The following is a 6,386-nucleotide window of genomic DNA, read 5'->3' on the forward strand; positions in this document are numbered from 1 at the left end:
TTCTTTCCACAGATTCTCGATTGGATTCAGGTCTGGACTTTGACTTGGACATTCTAACACCTGGAATCGTTTACTTGTGAACCATTCCTTTGTAGATTTTGCCGTATGTTTGGGATCATTGTCTTGTTGGAAGTTGTTGTTTGTGTGAGGAGAGATTAGTTTTTGTCTATCCTATTAAAATATCCTAATGTGTCTCCCATCAGGATGACAAGTGGGAAAAGAAGTGTCAGAAGATCTTTTCCTTCGCCCACCAGACCATTAGTGCACTTATCAAGCGGAGCTTGCCGAGCTGCCTCTTCGACTCTTCCTCCAGGGTCGCTAGCTGCAGGGGAGATTGGTTTTGAGAACCACGAGACTGTTGCTTATGAGTTCATGTCACAGGTAAAAAATTTAAATAAACAGTCACCTTTAAATCTCTTGAGCATTCAGCCTACACAGTGTATTCACGGCTACATAGTGAAAGCAGCTCATCTTTTGTCCTGGATAAAACAACCAAAGCAGGTCTGAAAGTGACCCGAGTTGAGTTAACGCTCAGCCGTCAGTAGAACTCCAGTTACAAAAGAAAGATGACATATGATAACTGGAAATATTTTATTTCTATCCTGTTTTGTGTTTAAGGAATTATTGTTAACACTTAAACATGGACCTAATTTAAATATTCTGTGGGATTATATATTTATTTATTTTTTTACAGCAAATAATTTAGGATGTAGTTCATAGAAAGAAGCACAGCAACTGAGTGCCTTAGTTTTGACTATCTGAGACCCCAAAACTGTTTACAAATTCCACAGTCAGTTGTGCTGATTTCTTTCATTGATGTTTTCACTTTGTTCTCAAATATTGAACAACCAAACCTCTGGTCTCTCCCTTTTCACATCTTTGTCTAGTCTCATTCCTTTTCCTCTCCCTCGTGCCTACCATGCCACCTTTTGCAATTCTTCTCTTGCTTCTCAATACATCTCCCTCACCAGGCCTTCCTCTTTTCGAAGATGAGATTAGTGACTCTAAAGCCCAGTTGTCAGCCATACACGATCATTGGTACCTTTGAGCGAATGCGAGTGTTTCAGCGAGGAAAACCATGAGCCGCTGAGGACTCAGTGTGCACTGGCTGCCTCCAAACTGCTGAAGAAGCCTGACCAGTGCCGAGCCGTCAGTATCTGCGCCCTCTCTTTTGGTCAGGTCGCAGCACTGAAAAAATGGTGAAGAGGTGTGTGGAATTGTTTTATAACAAATGCTATTTCAACACTATAAGCTGAAAAAAATCTTTTTACCTGCAAAGGAACTAAAAGTGCTGTGCTGTACTAGATCCCACCAGTATACTCACTGTGAGTAAAGCTTGTTGATGGTAATATGGCACCAACACAATCGGAGGGACCTGCAGCAGTCAAGGAGTAAACGATTATACTAAATGGGACGATAAATGACACTGTAAAAGTGTTCAGTTGTCCATCTTAGCAAGCAGTGCATTTACTGGACATTAGATGCATAGCCTGTGTTAACGTGTCACATTTATATATGTTTATTTTTTGGGCAGTTTTGTCTTTATTAGATAGACATTAGACAGGAAATGGGAGGAGGAAGCTAGTGTGAGACTATGTAACAAGGTCCTGAGTAGGTTTGAACCGGGGTGTAACTATACATGGTTATTACTTAACCCGGTTCTACCAGGACACCTCAAAATATTCTAATGAAAAATGCAGACAATTGGTACAGAAGTATTTCTGTCTTTTTAGATTTTTGATCAATTATCCTTCAATAATATACTATATACTATTTTACTTTGAGTTTGCTAGATCATTGTTCGACAATTTTGATTCACTTGATCAGTTTCCACTGCTGTCATTGCTAAGTACTGATGTTGCATTATTAGATCCGCGATGGTAAGCGGGTGATGGAGTGTCTAAAGAAAGCCCTGAAGATTGCCAACCAGTGTATGGACCCATCGCTGCAAGTCCAGCTTTTCATTGAAATCCTCAACAGATACATCTGCTTCTATGAGAGAGAAAACGATGCGGGGAGGCACCACAAATGTCAACATGGTTAAGACACTGTTCCAATGTTCCAGCTGTGTTGTTAGCAACTGTCAGGTTTAAATGCCGTTAAGTACCCAGGTTAGGTTGTTCTCTGCAGTAACTTGGTTTGAGAATGTCAGGACAAAAACCGATTTGTTTTCAGTTTTGTCATTCTGATGGCTTTAAATGAGCACTGTGCACATAAGTCCTCCAACATCTTTGCTTTAACCTTCAAAACAAAAAAGACATGAGTCACTTCCAATGGATGTGAATGCAGTCCATAAAAACATGTATATATTACCTACAAACGGAACTCTTACACTGCTCATTTCCACCTGTCCAGGTGACTGTCCAGGTATTAAACCAGCTCATCAGAAGATCAGAGAAGACCTTCCCAACCTGGAGGCGAGTGAGGAAACTGAGCAGATCAACAAACACTTCCACAAACATGGAGCATCTTCGCCTGCAGAGGGAGTCCCCGAGTCTGAGGGCCCCGCTAGAGGGCCTGGTCCTTTAAAACTCACGCAGGTTGGAAGGATTTGAAGTCCATCATAGATGTTTCACATATTATAAATTTACGACAGCGCAAACACTCACAAAACTCACAAAATGCCATCCTATGGCGGGAATACAAATAAATATCAAGTAGAGCTAAAGTACTCACTTCTTCATTATTATTCATTTTTCTGCTTCATTTCCTCTTCACCGTCCCTTACTAGCAGAACGGTTTTCTGCAACAGGTAGGAAATGTTACATTTTGAGAAGCAGTGTGCCAGCAACACTGCACTAAGCTTAACGTGCACTTGTAGCAAGTTGTAGGCACCATCCTTTATGAATTTCTGCTTTGTAATTTGTCTTTAACCTGTATCATTTGATTGTCGATAGTAGTTTACTAGTGTTGTAGGTGTACCTGCTGAGTCACAACCCTTCACTTGTTCACATCTTTCCATATCGAGAAGTGAATGTATTGGCGTGAGTGTAAACGGCTACAGGATCTAGTATTGGTGTATTGCATACAAATAACCCCAATAACTCTGCTGTTCCTTAGGATGGTTTTGTAGCCATTTTAAACTGGTCGGACCAACCAAATGAGACCATCTAAATGGAAGCATGTGCCAACTTGGCCCCACAGGAACAGTGCAAACCATGTTGTTTCCATTAAAAACTGATGTTTTTGAACAGCGCGTCTTTATCATCTGGTCGGTCAATTAAATTGTGCAGCATTTTGCATGATCCAGTTCTGCTGTCCCAGCTGGGAAGAATAACAATTAACCTACAAATCTAGGGGTTCATAGGTTGGTAAAATTGTCAATTTTTACAAGATCCTCTCATGCTTAGCAGTGCTTCTTTCTAATATCAACTCTATGGACTCCAATTTCTTGTATTACTGATTTTTGTCCAGAACTGGAGCATGTGTTTGCATGCTTTAGTGTGCTTGTACTACAAGGCCTGGTTTTCAGTTTACTCTACATGGATCGCACCAATTACAATGTCATAACTATTTCCAATTTTGTTGATCAATTAAATTTTGTTGCTTGGCAACACTGTTGTTTGGGGTTAGTCTCCTGTGGGGGGTGCAGAGATTCCTCAGGATTGTCTGCAAGTTGACAAGTTCCCATACTGGAACCTACTGATGTGTGTGCAGCTTCTGAGAGTGTCTGCTGATTTCTCTTCTTAGCTATTGTTGATTTGTTGGAGAGGGATTGACCATGTTCTCTCCCCTTTTTAAATCGTGTGGAAACCTCTTGTAAATCAGATACAGAAAAAGCAATTCTCATTGTCATTTGCTGAAATAAAATAATTACAAATACATATTTGCATTGTTTTTACAACAGCATATGAATAAAGTACATTGTATTTATATACAGTAAGTGACCATAAGTGTTCTAACATCTGTGTTAACATGTGAGTCTTCATGGTTTTTTTTTCCTGAAAAAGCCAAAGCAATTATGATTATTAAAAGCAAATAAAAGGCCTATCATTTAAATGTTTAACTTTTCATCCAGTTTCATGTTGGGTCATGTGTACCAAATTCAAAGCATACTTTCACATCTCATTGTTTGGAGGTTGCAGGGCGGTTGGATGGATCCTAGCTGACATTGGGGGAGAGGTTGGACAGTCATAACGGGCATTTACGGCATAACGTGAAATAATTAAATCTATGAAATTTCTCATTACAAACGATAACAGAAGATGGAAATCATATCAAAACGTTTTAGCAATCTATGATTGTTTGATTCTAACGTTAGATCAAAACGCCATTCAACTGACAGCCTTTGTTGTGTTTGATGCAAAATTGTAGCCAGCAGTGAATGAACTCGTTAAGTAGGTCAATTTTTACTGTATAACATTACACAAGTCTCTTGTCTTGCAAAGAGACACATGGCAACTCAAATCGGCACTTTATTTGCATCGGGGTGACAAACTGGATGAAGACCAGTCTATTAGAAGCTGTTTTCATAGTTGGCAAGTCCGCTTATTATAAGCGACTTGGGCTTGTTTTTTGTAAAGTCGCTTACAAAATTGGTAGTTGCGGGTTGCGTTTTTTTTGGGCTTGTTGCTAAAGTGTAGTTGCTTATTTGGGCTTGTTCCCAGCTCCATAAGCAGTATTTAAACGTAGGAGTTTGTCTTGCCTGTTACCTTTATCCCTCCCCTTTCCCCATAACACAGGAGACGCGAGTTTTTTCGTACTTCTAATTGGCTCTGGCCCAGATGGCATGAGTAGGCTACCAGCCAATCAGAAGCAGAGCAGGGCAATCTGTTTTTTTCGGTTAGAAAATGAAAATAAAATGAAATGAAAATACGCGTGAGTCTCGAGTCTCGCGACCAATGAAGACGAAATAGATTTTTTTAGCCTCTTCTCTCTAAGTGAAGCTCCCTGTGGTGCAATTTTGATGTTAGCAGCCATTACCCCACTAACACAGAATGTTTAGGGACGTTAGCTTTTGGTTCTCTAAAGGTTAGTTTGAACTAAACCAAAAACTAACGTTCCGTCAGGTTCATGGTTGACTGCCATTCATTTTGTCGTCACTTTGACAGCGATAACTGTCTATGGTCGTGACTGGACGTAGTTAGGAGAGTTTTGGAGCATGCCCGGGACAAATCGGGCAAAATACGGCAAAAAATACAACAAAGACTGGGAGAAAGAAAAAGGACTGAAGGAATGGATTCAACCCGCCGGGACGACTCAAAAGCACTGTGCAGGTTTTGTAAGTGCGAAATCTGTTGCACCATGCAGACCTCGTACAGCATGCTAGCACAGAAAAACATTTAAAAAATGCAGCACCGTTCTCCTCATGAGGCTCACGGACATTGGGTTCACAGTCTCCAAACAGAACGAGTCAAGCAGAGAGCTGAGCTGAAGGTAGCCATCTACAGTGCCTTGCGAAAGTATCGGCCCCTTGAACTTTTAACCTTTGACATCTATTGGTATTTCAAACTATTTTAGCGAATAAACTGAAAAGTGTGCGTGCAAAAATATTCGGCCCCTTTACTTTCAGTGCCGCAAACTCACTCCAGAAGTTCAGCGAGGATCTCTGAACGATCCAATGTTGTCCTAAATGACTGATGGTGATAAATAGAATCCACCTGTGTGTGATCAAGTCTCTGTATAAATGCACCTGCTCTATGATAGTCTCAGGGTTCTGTTGAAAGTGCAGAGAGCATCATGAAGACCAAGGAACACACCAGGCAGGTCCGTAATACTGTTGTGGAGAAGTTTAAAGCCGGATTTGGATACAAAAAACATTTCCCAAGCTTTAAACATCCCAAGGAGCACTGTGCAAGCGATCATTTTGAAATGGAAGGAGTATCAGACCACTGCAAATCTACCAAGACCTGGCCGTCCCTGTAAACTTTCAGCTCAGACAAGGAGAGGACTGATCAGAGATGCAGCCAAGAGGCCCCTGATCACTCTGGATGAACTGCAGAGAACTACAGCTGAGGTGGGACAGTCTGTCCATAGGACAACAATCAGTCGTACACTGCACAAATCTGGCCTTCATGGAAGAGTGGCAAGAAGAAAGCCATTTCTCAAAGATATCCATAAAAAGTCTCGTCTAAAGTTTGCCACAAGCCACCTGAGACACCAAACATGTGGAAGAAGGTGCTCTGGTCAGATGAAACCAAAATCTAACTTTTTGGCAGCAATGCAAAACAATATGTTTGGCGTAAAAGCAACACAGCTCATCACCCTCAACACACCATCCCCACTGTCAAACGTGGTGGCAGCATCATGGTTTGGGCCTGCTTTTCTTCAGCAGGGACAGGGAAGATGGTTAAAATTGAGGGGAAGATGGATACAGCCAAATACAGGACATTCTGGATGAAAACCTGTTGGAGTCTGCAAAAGACCGAACTGGGACGGAGATTTAT

General features: G+C 41.2%; 1 pseudogene; it reads left to right on the plus strand.

Moving 5' to 3' along the window:
- Positions 1-2,529, plus strand: part of LOC116703251 (vacuolar protein sorting-associated protein 35-like) — a 56,791-nt pseudogene extending 54,262 nt beyond the window's left edge.
- Positions 2,530-6,386: the final 3,857 nt, after the last annotated feature.

Source organism: Etheostoma spectabile, chromosome 15, assembly GCF_008692095.1.
Source record: "Etheostoma spectabile isolate EspeVRDwgs_2016 chromosome 15, UIUC_Espe_1.0, whole genome shotgun sequence".
Classification (NCBI taxonomy): domain Eukaryota; kingdom Metazoa; phylum Chordata; class Actinopteri; order Perciformes; family Percidae; genus Etheostoma; species Etheostoma spectabile.